General features: G+C 38.2%; 1 pseudogene across 1 annotated transcript in view; it reads left to right on the top strand.

Annotated features, from left to right (window-relative positions):
• The first annotated feature begins 693 nt into the window (after positions 1-693).
• Positions 694-16,326, top strand: part of LOC309867651 (myocyte-specific enhancer factor 2A-like) — a 96,013-nt pseudogene continuing 80,380 nt past the window's right edge. Inside the window, exon 1 of the transcript in view lies at positions 694-747. The product of the transcript in view is annotated as a myocyte-specific enhancer factor 2A-like (transcript). The remainder of the gene's footprint in view (positions 748-16,326) is intronic.

Raw genomic sequence — 16,326 nt, 5'->3', positions numbered from 1 at the left:
TTATTAGTTCATCCTTTGACATGGAGGACATCAGAAACTTTCCAAGGATATTTCCAAGGATATTTTCCAAGCAGAGAAATTCTGGCGCCAGAGTCCCTGAGTTCATATTCCAAGCCCTGCCCTTTACTGTGTGTGTTACCTTGGACATATTTATTTAGGATCTCTCTGCCTCAGTATCCTTATTTATAAAATGGTCACGATAATTACAACCAAAAAGATTGCTGTTTGGATTGAATGAGTTAAGATATATCAGGTACATGGAAAAATTCTTGGCACATTGAAAAATCCCAATAAGTATTGGCTCTTGTTGCTTTTACTATATGCATTGAGAAAAACTCAAAGCTTATTTTCAGCAAGAGCTAGAGGCACAAAAAGATTCAAGGGATTTCTTAGGGGTGAAGTTAACAAAGCTTCAAGTTAACTACCAATATGTAACCAGGAATTTCAACCAATATGTGCCTATGTGCAGCGTAGAGGTAAGTTTGAAATTTGTATAACAGTTCCATGATTTACAAACTTCTAGAACGTAAATTTTCTAATTTGTGTTTTCTTTTAGATCTTCTAGAAAATTTCAGCTGTAGCCCTTGCACCAGAAGCTGAAATAATAGAAGCTGTGTACGATGCATTAGGGTATTGAAGAAAATACATTTTGAATTAAATGTTTGGAATATAAGGAAGGAAAGGTGATTGAAAATGGGGCGGAAGAAAATTCAAATCACACGCATAATGGATGAGAGGAATCGACAGGTAAATGAAAATTTTGACTTATTTATTCTTGATGTAAATATTTTTTTTTTAAAAGAGGAGCATAGGACAGAATGGTTGAATTTTTCTTAAATTTAATTCCAAGTCTATTTTTGTTTTCAAACTAAATAAAAAATTTAAACACTTTTAGCTTGTCATCGTGTGCTTTAAAGAAACTTTTTCTTATTGCAAAAATCATAGATGTTGGTTCTAGAAAATATAGGGGAAAAGAAGAGATCACTGTAGTCCCACCGTTACTGTCCATTGTGTAGATTTATTGTAATATACTTAGTCTTTTGTTCATTTGATTATGTTTGTTTTTAATAGGTTAATTATTATTATAAATTATCACCTCTATTTTCATAATTAGGGAATACCTAAGTTAACTATGGTTATCAGTGAATGTGCTTTAGTCACTTAAATTTTCTGGTTTACCAACAAATAAAGAGAATTTTTTTATAACTCATATTATCACAAATATTCCCAGAACAGTTATTATATTGATCTCAGTTTTAATTGATAAAATATATTGAACTTAATTTTTAGCACCAGTGTCAATAAACCCTTATAAGTTCAAGATAATTATAGTACTGATATATGAAGACCAGAAATTGTAAGAGTTTAGAGCAGGTATTGGCAAACTGTGGTTCATGGGCAAGCTGGCTCATTTTACAAACAAATCATTGTTAGAAAACTGCCATGTGCATTTGTTTACATATTGTCTGTGCCTGATTTCTCATTGTAACAGCATAATTGAGTAGTTGCCCATAGGCCTAAAATATTTACTCCTGGCCTTTTAAGAAGACGTTTGCCATGCTCTTGGCTTACAGGAAAGAAGGAAAAATAGTTTCATAGAATATTGTAAATAATCTAGTAGTCACAGCATATGCAGGAGGGGTAGATTCTGCTCTGGAAAGTTTACCTCTCAGGAGAAGTTTCCAGAAAAGCTGGTTTCTGGAAGCTTACCAGGAACAGAACAGCACTAAAGATAAAATCTGCAGAGTCTGAGTAGTAATTCATCTGGTAATATGGATATAATTGGAGACAAAACTCAGCTGAATAGCTGATAGAGAAGTTAGTGGAAGTGATTAGAGTTGTCACTGGACCTAAATGAAGAGAACTCCTGTTTCATCTCATGAAAATTCTTCTGATAAAATGTAGGGCTCACACAGTATGATTCTTTATGAAGGTTGATAAAACAGGGGAGAGTGATAAATAACTAGTCCATCATGATTCTAAGCAAGCTTGCAAGTAAATGTCCCTTCATAAATCTGAGGACTATGTCACATAGAGGGAACATGGGGGACCTGCTTCACGAATACATGCAATACTAATGTAAAATAGGGTTTATTCGGGGAATAACATAAAAGCAGAGAACTGGCAAAGGACGTAACATTCCCTGAACTCTCATTATCCCATAGAGAGTCATGTTTAAATTCAGCATAGATACACTGGATCTACCAGTGGAAAAGACATCCCAACTTTAGAGAGAAAAAGGAGCTAGGCATATGTAAGTGACTGTGTAATGGAGCTTTTTAACCTAAGGAAATGATATTATTAAAAGATGAAGCTTGCCACTATACTCAGCAACTAGAATTAGCCTGAATTAATAATTAATATGTTGAGTTTACCTAAGTCATTTTCTTACTAAGCTGCCAGATGGGGCAAGGGTAAGGGTGTCTGAATTTCTTCTCAGGAGATTTTGGCAAAGAATGCAGAAACCATACTGTGGAGGTAGTTAGACAATTTGGTTTTCAGGTTTGATTAGGCACAGACGTAATTTGTCACTTTTAACTTGTGGATTTTGAGTCAAAAGTTTCATTATTCTTGCATTAAAATGGGGGAAAAAGGTTTCTGTGCTGAAGAGAATATGTGTCACTTATTCATCCAAATTTGAATATTTACCATATCAGAGAGAGACTGTTAAGCACTGGAGACTCATTCAAAACATATAGCCTACAGAAGAAATTTAACTATGTGGCAGATAGATGCTAAGCTTAGGTGCTGGGAGGGTTTATGGAAGGAACTACCAACCTCTGGGGTTGTTTAGCGAGCAGTACTGAAGGAGGTAATAGCGAATAGAGTTTTCAATGATGGATTTTTGGAGCTACTAAGATAAAATCACACTTCAAGTCATTAGAAGAGTGAGTTAAAACTCTTGGGGTTGACACTACCATGCACTTAAGAGCTGCTTCACCTCACTTCAATTCTACTTGGAAGCTTTCACTTGACTTCCATTTGGGAGCTTCTAGTGAAACCTTGTGTTGGTCCTTCTTGGCATAATGTGTTTCTATTTAAAAAGTAAATTTTGTATTAAAGTATAACATAAAAGAAAAGCACACAAATCCTAAGTGTGGCTAAGAGAGTTATTGCAAAAGTACATGGCCACGTAACCAGCATATCCCAGTGCACCACCCCAGAAACTCTCTGTCTTGTCTCCCAGGCATTATCTCCCTGCCCCAGGGAAGGAAAATCATTCACTGAACTTTCTAACACATAGGTTAATTACCCCTGGTTTTGAATTTATGTGAACAGCATGTGTTCGTTTGGGCAACATTATGTTTGTGAAATTAATGTTAGTGTTGCATGTGGGTATATATGTAGATGTATTTTATAAATCTACATATTCATATATGTTTTCATTGATGTATGATATCCCATTGAGTGGATAGAACACAATGTGTACACTTATTTTTTCTACTGTAAATAGAATTTTGGGTTGTTTTCTACTTTGAGACTATTATAAAGAGTGCTATTTTGAATACTCCCATGTGTGTCTTTGGTACCTATGAATGCTTGGGTATATGTCGAGGGGTACAGTTGCTAAGTCAGAGAATATACCTGTGATAGCTTTAATAACAATAGTTTTCTAAAGTGGTTGTACTGATTTATAATTTTTGCTCTGCTAACAGGGTGTGAAAGTTCCAGCTGCTCAGCTGCTCTAAATATTCACCATTACTAGTTTTTATCCCTTTCATTTTAGCTGTTCTGGTGGGTGAGCAAAAGTAACATTTTAATTTTAAGATTCTGTGATGTGTGATGAAGTTGATCACCTTTTCATAACTTTCCTGGCTTTTTAGATACCTTCTTTTATGACTTACCTGTTAAGTCGTACCTCACTACCTTTTCTTAGGCAGTCTCCTTGACTGCTTTTTTCTTAGTAATTATTAGTATACATTCTGTATATAATATATTCTGAGTGTTTTGTTCATTGTGTGCATTTCAAATAACTTCCCTCATATCATGGCTTGCCTTTTCACTTTTTCAATCCTTTTTTTTTTTTTTTAATGTTGTCCAGTTTCTCTCTCTTTTTTTTTTTTTTTTTCCTTTATGGCTTTTGCTCTGTGTTGTGTTGGAGAAATACTTACCTATCATAAGTCCATAAAGATTGTTTTTATGCTTTCTTCTGCTTTTTACCTTTCATGTTTTAGATCTGTTATCCATTTTGAATTTAGTTTTGTGTATGGTTTGAGGTGTTGGGGTTAAGATTTATTTTCCTGATAAATACTCAGTTCACCCAGTACAGTTTGTTTTAAGAACCATCCTTCCTCCATTGCATGACAGGGGTTGCCTTTGCTGTGAATCAAGGAATCATACACATGTGGGGCTGTTTCTGAACTCTGTTTTGTTCCATTTGTGTATTTTATATCCTTGCTCAATTCTGTACTATTTTAATTACTGTAGTTTAATATTTGGTAGTAGAAATTCTCTACCATGGTATTCTGCATGACTGAGTGGTTGTTCTTGTCATTTTTCTCTCCAAGTGAAAACAAGTGTCAATATTCACTTAAGAGATGGGCGCCGGGGTGGCTCAGTGGGTTAGTCCGCTGCCTTCGGCTCAGGTCATGATCTCAGGGTCCTGGGATCGAGTCCCGCATCGGGCTCTCTGCTCAGCAGGTAGCCTGCTTCCTTCTCTCTCTCTCTCTCTCTGCCTGCCTCTCTGCCTACTTGTGATCTCTCTCTGTCAAATAAATAAATAAAATCTTTAAAAAAAATATTCACTTAAGAGAATCAACAAAATAAACTTACTGGAATTCAGATGTATGGATTGATTTAGGAGAACTGAAATCTTTACTGTATTAAGTCTTGTAATCCATAAATAGATATGGTTACCTTACATTTGTTTTTCATTAATGTACAGGTCTAAACATTTTTTATTTTGTTTATTTTTAGGTATTGGATTTTTTTTAGTGTCATTATGTTTTTCCCCAGATTTCATTATTCTCGATGCTTGTTGCTAAGCCTATAAAAGCGTAGTTTATTTTTTTAATGTTGACTTTGTGTCTAGCAATCTTGCAAAATTCACTTTCAAAATTTACTTATTTCTAATAGTATAAGTTGTACACTATTTTGGATTTCCTATGTAAACAGTTGTGTTGTCTGTGAACAGTGATTTACTCTTTTTGAAATCCTTTATTACATTGTTTCATTGCACTAGCTAGGACCTCTAGAATAATGAATAAATGTGAAGGTAGTGGGCATCCTTTGTCTCATTCTCAACTTTAGGAAAACACATTCAATATGTGATCATTGATTATGGTTTTTACTGAGAGTTTTTCTAAAAGATCCCTTTTATCAGAATAGAAAAGTTTTCTGCTATTTCTAATGCCACTGTTTTTATCCTGAATGAGTATTGAATTTTATCAAAAGCTTTTTCTGAGTTTATGTAGATGATTCTATGGTATTTTTCTCCCCTTTTTTCTTTAATGTAGTATCCTATGTTGGTTGATTTTCCAATGTTAAAGCATTTGAATGCTTTAAAAATGTATTTCTTGAAATACACCTTTATATATATCACTTGATTTGATTGTTCTTACCCCATTTTTTATTTTTGCAAGTATGTGTGTGTGTGTGTGAGTGAATTTAGTCTGAAATTTTTTTTTCTTGTAATGTCATTCTTAGGTTATGACAAGTTATGCTGGCCTTAGAAAATGAGTTGGGAAGTCTTGTTTCTTGTTCTCTGGAGAAGTTTGTGTAATAGTAATATATTTCTTCTTTGAACACTTGGAAAAGTTTACCAGTAAATCTGTTTGTCCTTGGAGTTTACTGTGTGAGAGTTTTTTAAAGTAAATATTTAATTTCTGTAAGAGATAGACTGATTCCTACTCTTCTACTTTTTCTGCCAGTTGGGTAAGTTGGGTTTTTCAAGAAATTCTCTATTTTATTTAAATTGTTAATATTATGGATATTCAACGTGCATATGCTCTAATTTTCTTCATATTGCTCATATTCTCTTTTATATTTTGTCTTCCATTCCTTATATTGTTACTTCGTGTCTTTCTTTCCCTTGATCACTGAGATTATGTCAGTTTTATTAACCTTTCTTTTCTTCTTTTTCTATTGTGTTATGTTAGTCACCATAATTATTAACCCTTTCTAAGAATGAACATTTTAGCTCACGGGTTCTGAGCTGTGTCTGCCAGAGAGATGCCTGGGGAATGAGACGGGGTTTAATGAAATAAAAGGTGAGCCCAAAAAAGGACCTGCCCTCTCCCCACAGGTCTGCTTCTGGAAATGACTTTGTGGACCAGGGACCCTCCTGGGGGCCATCTCGGGGGTGATGGGCTAAAGATGGAGAACCACATGGACCACTGCAGTCACCCCTAGAACAGAGTTAATCCCTTCCAAATATTCTTGGACATGCTGGCTCCACAGAAAATTCATGAATTCATGAGACTCTGCCAGCTCCAGCTGATTTCTTCTGACTTGCTAGAACTAGAATCCATTGTCTTAATTAATACCTTTGGGGAGACCCTTTCACTCCTGGGAAGCTGCCTGCCCAGAGTGGCTGAGGGGACCTCAAAAGAGACAGATCCCTGAGACCTTGGAGGACAGGGCCAGGCTTCTCTGAAGCAGAAGGAAGCTTTAAATCAGGAGAATGAGCCTCACTTACAGGTGGGGGTCCTGAGAGAATGGTCAAGGTCTGGCCCTGCTTTGACCCGTAGGTTTCCTGTCGGGTCATGTGGGCCTTCAGTGGCTGGACATCTGGCTACAATCAGTCTTTCCACCTCCCCCCATGCCTGTAGAAGTGAGATCACTTTTGATTTCAGGGTAAAGTTAGAGCAACTGTCTCCTAGAAGCTGGCTGGCCTCCCCATCCCCCAATGCAACTGCTGTGCTCTGGTTGTCAGGCAACTGTTTACCTTAGCACTAGAGCGCCTCCCAAGGTTCTGAGCCTTCAGTTGAGACCCAGAGAACACTGGCCTTTGGAGGCAGAGCTGGGGATCTCTCCATAGCCCTGGATGGCCTCCTGCCTACCATAGATCCACTTTCCACTTGGTCCTAGACCACCTGTGCGGTCCTCTGCTGGTGATTTCTGAAAGCTGGAGACATGTTTCAGGTCTCCGTGGATTTCCCTGGGAGATCCTGGTATAAACTGTGATACTGGTTTTACCAGTGAAGAAACAACACATTTTAGAGAAGTGTGAAGGTGTCAGGCAAAAGGTGTTTCGCCCACGCTGAAGTCTGTGGAAAAGGCAGTGAGAATATGGAACCGCTGACACAAGCTGATGATGCCCGAGGTCTGCCCGGGGCGGAGGCCAGTCTTCCCAACTTAACATCCTCGTGCTTATCAGCAGTAAATACAAACCACTGTAGGCTGTCTCTTCAGAATACTCTTGACTTTCTGAAAAAGTTACTGAAGGGCCAGCCTCCTAAATCATCTCAAGAGACTGGTCACAGACCCATCTTCAAAGCCTCAGAAGAGAAGGGAGAAGACCTTGGGGAGAAAACACTGGGTGATGTGACTAAAAACCCTCCTGATCTCCAGAGTCCAGAACGGCTCGCCCAAGAAACTGCGAGATGGAAGCCGAGACTCCAAGAAATGGAGCAGGAGAAAGAAAGGCTTGAACAGTCAAACGCAGGATTCCAACAGGCCCTGAACGAGAAAGTCAGCCAGTTAGTACCCGTGGGTGAAAACCTGCTGAAAACCTTCCCCGGGCCCACACACCTTGGAGATCATTTGGGTCATGTCAACTGTGAGGTCGAGGAAAAGAGGGAAACAGAAAATGACGATGGCCCCATCCACGGGTCAGAGGGTGATCTGAAGGGTGTCACTGATGATGCTGATTCCAATGTGTCCCTTCAAAGTGCTGAAGCGAAAAAGCAGGAACTAGCCAGACAATTGCAGGAAGGAAAGCAAATGAATGAGGAGCTTATGGCACAAATAACAGATCTTCAAGCCAAGGAGGCCTCTTTGCAGCGTGAAAATTCACAGCTTGAAGAGGAGATTCAGCAGCTGAAACAGAAGCTTCAAACTCTGCCTCAATTATATCAAGATTGCATCAGCCCCGTTGAGAGAAAATGGTCTGAGGCAGAAGAGCAGTGTGCAGACATTAAGTGGAATCTTTCCTGCACACGTAGAAACATCAAGGCCATGTCTCAGACTCGAGACTTCTACAAGGACATCGCTGAAGACACCAGGAGACAATTGGAGGAAAATGCCATACACTATCAAAAGGGGATCCTCTTCCATGCAAAGAGAGCTCAGGAAAGCTGGATGGCAGCTGTGCTGACCGAGAGAAGCCTCAAGGAGCTAAAGAAAGAAAGTGATTACAACAGGCAAATGTTGGCCAAAGCAGAGTCCAACTTCCAGCTTTTCCCAAGTGGCCCTTTTACTCCTGCTCCTCCACCAGCTGCCCACAGAGGCCCAGAAGTGTCAGAGAACCCCTGGATCATCAGCACCCCCAGGAAGGAGAAGAGCCAGGACTTGAGGGCCCAGGCAGCTGGGCCACACTACCAGAGCCCCCTGAGGATTTGACTGAGCTCACCGCAGGCCGGTCCTGAATTCCCACAGCCACAGCATAACATCTGCATGTGTTTTCTGTCCTTAAAGTTATTTTGACTTATCTCTTTTTAGTTTAGGTATTATTTAGATAGATAGTTAGATAGTTATTTAATTGATAGTACAATTGCTTTTATTCAAGTAGATTTAGCATTATAGTTTTCAGATAGTATTTTTCCATTAAAGTGTCATTTCCTATAATTCTTACAGATGTATTATTTTCACCAGACCCTCTAGAACTAGAAAATATTAAGTTAAAGATTTAAGTTAAAGATCTCCAGTTACTTTAACAATTATCATAATTTGGCATGGATACAAACATTTAAAATAATCAACATTTTTTTAAGAACGTTTTTCTTTGGCATGAACATTTTTGTGTGCTGTTTTCATACACATAAGCTTGTATGAGACATCTGCACAAGTCAATTAATATGTATCTGAACAAATTTTGATTTGAAAAACTGGGGAAAAGAAAACCCTAAAACAACAATTTCCTATTCCAACTTCATAAAATTTTGATTATCTTAGCAGAGTTTAGTTACAATTTTTTCTCCCTTTGTTAACATTTAAAACTTTTTCCCTTTTCTTTAAGTTATTGTTTGCTAAACGTTTCGACATTTCTCAATTTATGTAGCGAAAATAAAAGTTTTTCAGAGATGACAAGCAAACAGACCTCCCCCATGCAGTTTACAAGGCACTTTTAGTCAGTTTGGCGGTAACAGAGAGTAATAGAACAGTAAAGAAAGCTGCCAATTTTTAAAACAATTTTAAAGAGAGAAAGAAATGATGTTCACACAATTTGTATAATATGCAAAATATACCTAGCTCGTATATACACAAAAGGAGAATTGCCCAATGTATCAGATAGATGCTTGCCCTCTGTTTCTTGGATCTGTGGAAGCAGAAAGCAAGGCAAAAAGCAGAGGGAGACTCCCAGATGCTAACAACAGGGGGAGCTGTTCCCACTCTTGGGCCTGCCTGGAGGGAGGAGGGGGAAAGTGGTGCCATCAGGGCCCTAGGGAAGGCAGATTTAGTTCCAGGCCACCGCAATAATGCAAATGTCACCATAAAGCACATAATTCATTAATTAATATTTTTTATGGAAATCAAATAAAAAAGCCTTGTTTAAAAAATATTTTTTGTTATTATTTTATTTATTTATTTGAGAGAGAGAGTGAGAGAGAGCATGAGAGGGGAGAAGAACAGAGGGAGAGGCGGACTGCTCGTGGATCGGGGAGCCCCATGTGGGACTCGATCCCAGGACTCTGGGATCATGACCCGAGCTGAAGGCCGTTGCTTTGCCAACGGAGTCCCCCAGGCACCCAAATTAAAAAATATTTTCTTGCTGAAAACTGCTAACCATCATCTGTGCATTTAGCAAGCTGTAATCTTTTAGCTGGGAGGAGGGTCTCGTTTCAGTATTGAGGCACGTTGATCAGGGTGGTGGTTGATAGAAAACTGTGACAATTTCTTCAAAGATGACGACGACCAAGGTTGCCGCATCAGCCTACCCTTCCTGTCATGAAGACTTCTGGTAGCGGGCAGGGCTGTGGAGGGACGTGAACAAATTGGAGCGCAGATGGTTGGGAATGTGAAACAGTGCAACTGCTGTGGAACATGGTGCGAAGTTTCCTCCAAAAATTAAAAAATACTCTATGATCCAGTAATCCCACTTCTGTATTGCGGAAAACTGAAATCAGGGGTTTCTGCATTTCTAGGTTCATAGGGCACTATTCCCAGGAGCCCATGGATGGATGGATGGGCTGAGAGAATGTGGTGTGAATGAGTAAAGAAAATGTAATATTATTCTTTAAAAAGAAGGAAATTCTGTCACACGTTACAATATGAATGAAACTTAAGGATATTGCGTTCCACAAAATAAGCCAGTCTCTCTCTCTCTCTCTCTCTCTCTCTCACACACACACACACACACACACACACACACACACCAGATTTTCTGTGTCCCCTTATATGAGATCTCTAAAGTGGCTGAAAATAATATACAATAGGGACACCTGGGTGGCTCAGTAGGTTAAAGCCTCTGCCTTCGGCTCAGGTCATGATCCCAGGGTCCTGGGATCGAGCCCCACTCTGGGCTTTCTGCTCGGCGGGGAGCCTGCTTCCTCCTCTCTGCCTACTTGTGATCTCTGTCTGTCAAATAAATGAATAAAATCTTAAAATAATAATAAAAATAAAATAAAAAATAAAGCAGTCAAATTTCTACAAACAGAAATTGGAACCATGGCTCCCAGGGCTGAGGGGTGGAAGGCACGGGGTTGTTCTTCCCTGTGCATAGAATTTCAGATTTGCAAGATTAAAATTTCTAGCAATCCTTGCACAATTATGTGAATTTAGTTAGTAATACAAAACAGGAAACTCAAACTCGCGTGAGAACAAATGTGTCCTTCCTATCCCCCAGAATCAAATCAGAAGTTAGGGAGTTAGCCAATGAGGAGGAAGCTGGTGTCTTATTTTCCTATTACTCTATGATGTTTGGGTGCCCTGATTATATACCTCTGGAGAATATCCTAGATATAACCTCAAGATAGAGATTAATCCAAAGGCGCCTGGGTGGCTCAGTGCCTGAGGAATCCAGTTCTTGCTTTGGGTTCAGGTCATGATCTCAGGGTCTGGGATTGAGCCCTGCATCTGAGCTTGTCCCTCGCACTCCTCCTCCCCCACGTGCACACTCTATCTCTCTCTCTCAAATAAATAAATAAATAAAATCTTTTAAAAAGAGAAAGAAGATTCTACCTAGAGAACATTTCTCAGGTAGTTCTTCCTATCTCAAATGTAGCTGGTGATTAAACCCAGTCATATCACTCCCCCTTTTTTTTTTTAACAGAGAAAGCAACAAGCAGGAGGAACAAAGGAACAACAGGCAGAGAAAGAGGAAGAAACAGCCTTCCTACTGAGCAAGGAGTCCTATGTGGGGCTCCGTCCTAGGACCCTGGAATCATGACTTGAGCCTAAGACAGACACTTAACTGATTGAACCACCCAGGAGCCCCGTCCTCCTGGAATCTCAAAACACTTCCCCATTTTGTAATCCAAACAGGCTTACCAGCAAAACAGGTTGTACCAGGCCATGCTGGAGGTCCTGAAGACTATTAATGTTCAGTCATTACAAAATGAAATTAATATTTGAGCAAATATGCACCATTTATTGTGTTTATAGACTTATTTTTGGTTATTGCCTGTTTAATTTTCCCCTTAATCGGGATTGATTTTAAAAGCTGTATGCATATACAAACCTCTTTTCTTTCACACTGCATTATACTCAGGGCAGAGGTATCCAGTGAAATTTGGTAAGTTCAAACTTAAAGTAGAAATTTTCTTCATAATTAGGTTGAGGTTTTTTTTTTTATCAAGACTTGAGGAGATGCTTAGAATTTTAGGCCCTTAAGACTTGATACAGGGAATGTTAATACCCTGTCAGGAGCACTTTGTTTTATTTTGCTTTCTAATTTGTTGGCATTCACTGATTAAGCACATAATTAACAAGCTAGTATAACAGGAGAAGGCATTAGGGAGTGGTTATTCTTGGGTCATTCAGGTCTTCAGTTATCATCAGCAATTCTATTAAGTGTTATCTATTTGCTTTGTAAAATGTAGTTGAGATATTTGAAAAGAGGAGTTTGAATCAGTCATTTCATTTAACCCTTCTTGTTAATATGGAAAATTGGAAGTTGTAGTAACTTGTTTCACAATATAAACTGTGATATTTGACATTCAACTATTATTGGAATGATAGTGTCTACACTGTTTTAATTTGTTTCAGATTACTTCTTTACAAGATGTATCCATGTGATTTTGTGATATTGTCTTGTGTAATTTCTGCTCCGGTAATTATCATATAGAAACTTAAAACTTATTTTAAGAATAAGTTTGAGAAGTTGTCAGTGTTTATCATTTTTGTTCACAGCAAGCACTCACCTGTTGTCATGGTATCTCATGACATGAGTGGCTCGGTTGGTTTGCCATCTGCCTTTGGTTCAGGGCTCAGGTCATGTTCTCAGAGTCCTGGGATTGAGCTCCAGCAGAGTTGGGCTCCCTGCTCAGCAAGGAGTCTGCTTCATCCTCTCCTTCTTCCTCTCCCCCTGCTCGTACTCGCTCTCTCTCTCACAAATAAATATATAAAACCTTAAAAAAATAAGTGAGCTGAACTGTGGTTGTGCGTAACTGTTAAAAGCATGCCTCGGTTAGACAACTTGACTGACTTTGCTATGTGACCTTGGTAGGTACCTTCTTAGTCTTTCAGTTTCCTTTTGAGGATAATAATGAGATTATTGTTGGCTTGCCTTTGTTGCTGTTCCTAACTGCATCTAAAGCAGTTAGGATATTGGTTAGCATATGATAAATACTGCTGTTGCAGTTGCTGTTATTGTCATCATCTCATTAAGTCTTTCTCAAATCTTAATCCCATATGATAGTACTTACTTCCTTGCTTTCTCTCTCTCTCTCTCACTCTCTTTTTTTTATTAAGGTCTTTATATAACTGCTGTATATTACATATTCCTCATTCATTGTGTGATGTAGGCTTCCCCAACTAGAATGCAAGCTCCGTGAGATCAGTCGTAGAGATGTAGAGATTTTTCACTAGAACCTAGAAAGGTGTCGAGTATATTGGATACTCAGTAAATATTTTCTGAATGGACTATATTGAATTCTATTCCAAATAGTAACTAGATATTGGGGATATAAAAATGCATGAAGTTCTTTCTCTAAAAAAAATAATATAGAATAGAAGAGGCTCATACTTAAACAAAACTCAGTATGATTTTACTCCCCCCCCCACCTCCCAGAAGTGATTGTGATGGTAAGAGTATTCCTGAGGTTGCTGTCACAGAAGGTGCCCTTAAACCTGGGAAGATTGTTTAAGAGATGGGGGCACCCTGTTTTCTAGCAGAGGTGAAAATTTGAGCGGAATTAAGATCTTGAAGTCCAGGTTAACAACAATGTAGGCTGATTAGAAATGGGGGGACTGGGTGACTCATTTGGGTTTCTGACTGGATTTGGCTCAGGTCATGATCTCAGGGTTCTGCAGTTGGTTCCATGCTTGGTATGGAGCCTTCTTAGGAGTCTCTGTCTCCCTTTCCCTTTGCTAAACCCCTCTCCCCAACCTGCTTGCTTATATGAATGCAAGCCGCTCCCTCTCAAAAAAAAAAAAAAAATGTAGAGTGTCTAGCTAGGAGGTTGGTGGGGATCATGGAATCAGATTTGGGAGTAATAGCAATTGGAGATACAGCTTGTCTAGCCCTTGCCTGGACAGAAGCAATGAGATTTGGAGATTTAATATATGAAATTTAATGATAACTGGATGTAGCACTAACATTTTAGTTCAGGTTTTATTTTGAAGGTAAGAGTATGTTTCATTATAGAATATTATAAAAGAATTTGATTTTTTAAAATATTTCCTTTTAGAAATTGAGAACTATGTACAAAACACAAATTTCCAATAACAATTCATTATGTATTTATTTATTTATTTATTTTTAAAGATTTTGTTTATTTGTCAGAGAAAGAGTGAGAGAGTAGAGACCACAAAAGTGTGCATATAAGCTGGGGAAATAGCACACATAGGGAAAAGTAGGCTGGCTCCCTGCTGGGCAAGGAGCTGGATATGGGACTCAATCCTAGGATCCTAGAATCATGATCTGAGCCCAAGGCAGATGCTTAAACCGACTGAACCAATCAGGTGCCGCTCAGCTTTGTGTTTAATTGGTTATTTAATATGGGTCAAATTGCTAAACTTTAAGTTGAGAACCCATTAAAAAAAAGAGCTCCACTTTGAAATACTTGATTTTAGAAGTTGGTGATGATACTTTTTAAGGAGCTTTTTTTCCTTTTTTTCATTTCAGTGTAATTAGTTTAAAAGCTAAAATTGGCTTTTTTTTATTAAAGATTTTATTTATTTATCCGACAGAGAGAGATCACAAGTAGGCAGAAAGGAAGGCAGAGAGAGAGGAGGAAGCAGGCTCCCCGCTGAGCACAGAGCCTGATGCGGGACTGGATCCCAGGATCCTGAGATCATGACCTGAGCCGAAGGCAGCGGCTTAACCCACTGAGCCACCCAGGGGCCCTAAAATTGGCTTTTTGAAGCAAGCTCTTTTTAACCTTGCCAAAAAAAGCTTATTTGTGTGTCTATATGTCTTAAAAGTTCAGGCTTTTAATATTTAATTTATTAATACAAAAAGAATATTTGGCAATTTGTATATTTTCCCCTCTAGAGAAGGGGTTGATTTGAAATGGAAATAAAATTATAGTATCACAGTAATTAATATTGCTGAATCAGATTCTAAAGACTGGTATTTCTTTCCATGGAGAAATGACCATTTTTATTTGATGTAGCAGATTTACTTGGGAGTTGGTAGAGTCATCCAGTCATGCATTTCTAAATTATTGGATGAACAACACCATAATTGGTCCTGGCCAGTCTGGGTGAGCAAGGTGGGGACTGAGGGAAGGGGCTTTTACCATCTTTCCTTTATACCTAAATGCCTTACTGTTATTCAAAGCAAACTGGATTATTCTTTATGTACTGATCCTTGGTTAGTATTCACCAGTGTTCCTTTTCTAAATATGAATTATTGACATCAGTTTTATGTTCACTTTGGCAATCTTATGTTCATTATTTTCATTTCATTATTACCTTTAAAAGACAGTGAAAGCTACAAGCATACATGTATTTGAATAAAACATATTTTACAGCAATGCAGATCACTGACCCTCTGACGATTTTCTTTTATAAATGAGAACATAATACAGTGAATACTTCCAATTATTTTAGCAAAGCACACATTCAGTAGTCTGTGTGTACAAGGTAAATAGAAAGCATATCAGGGGATCTAGAGTGTAGGAAAATGGGACCTAGGAAACCCAATTTGTGAATCTAGGGAGTTACAGAATATTACTGAACACAGCCTCAGAGTGACCACCTCAGTTCTGCTCCTCCCTTCTCACTAGTTTATCAACCCCTGGAGTTTTCAGTGTTCAGCTCCCAGGACAAGAGCTATTTATTAGCAGCAATCCATTGCCCATACAAAGGTTAGATTCTTCATCTCCCTATACACAGATCCTTCATCTCCCTTTACAGATTCTGTAAAGGGCTACAAGGGAAAAAACAGTTGCAGAAGACCAATTCACATCTGTCAGGTTCTCACCCCTCTAGAGTCTTGGCAACTCAAGTCCTTTTTCCTGCAGGAACTTTCCAGTGTCTTTTGTTGTATTTTATCTTGTTGTTCTGGTTGATGTCAGTGGGTTATTTAGTCTTCTATCAGTTACTTCATCTTACCTAGAAGCAGGTTTGTCAATTTCTTTCAACATTTTATTAATATAATACATGCTATTTTATATATTTTGAGACTACATACCATTAGGCTCATACATATTTAGAATTATTTTACCTTCTTGATGAATTTTTCAATATATATTGATCTTCTCTGTTTTCAGTGAGACTTCCAATTTTAAGTCTATTTCATCTTACTTTAACATAGTTATACCTTTCTTACAGCTAGTGTTTTCTCAGTAGGTCTAGATCTCTACATTTACTTTCAACCTTACTATGTACTTAATGCTTTAAGTATATGTTTTATAAATAGTATATGGCTGGATTTTTCTTTTTAATGTAGTCTGATAGTATCTCTTGACTTGCCAGTTTACTTGGATTTTATTCTTTGTTTTGTTTGTATATTTGCACTATTTTATAACATCTTATTGATTTCAATTTGTTTAAGGGCCTCAGGCATTAAAAAATGACATAATCATATCACTCCTTGTGTCCTTAAAGGGGATATCAGAG

This window comes from Mustela nivalis (assembly GCF_964662115.1).
Source record: "Mustela nivalis genome assembly, chromosome: 6".
Taxonomy (NCBI): domain Eukaryota; kingdom Metazoa; phylum Chordata; class Mammalia; order Carnivora; family Mustelidae; genus Mustela; species Mustela nivalis.
The sequence above is the reverse complement of the archived record's forward strand: the minus strand, read 5'-3'. Positions and strand labels throughout refer to the sequence as shown.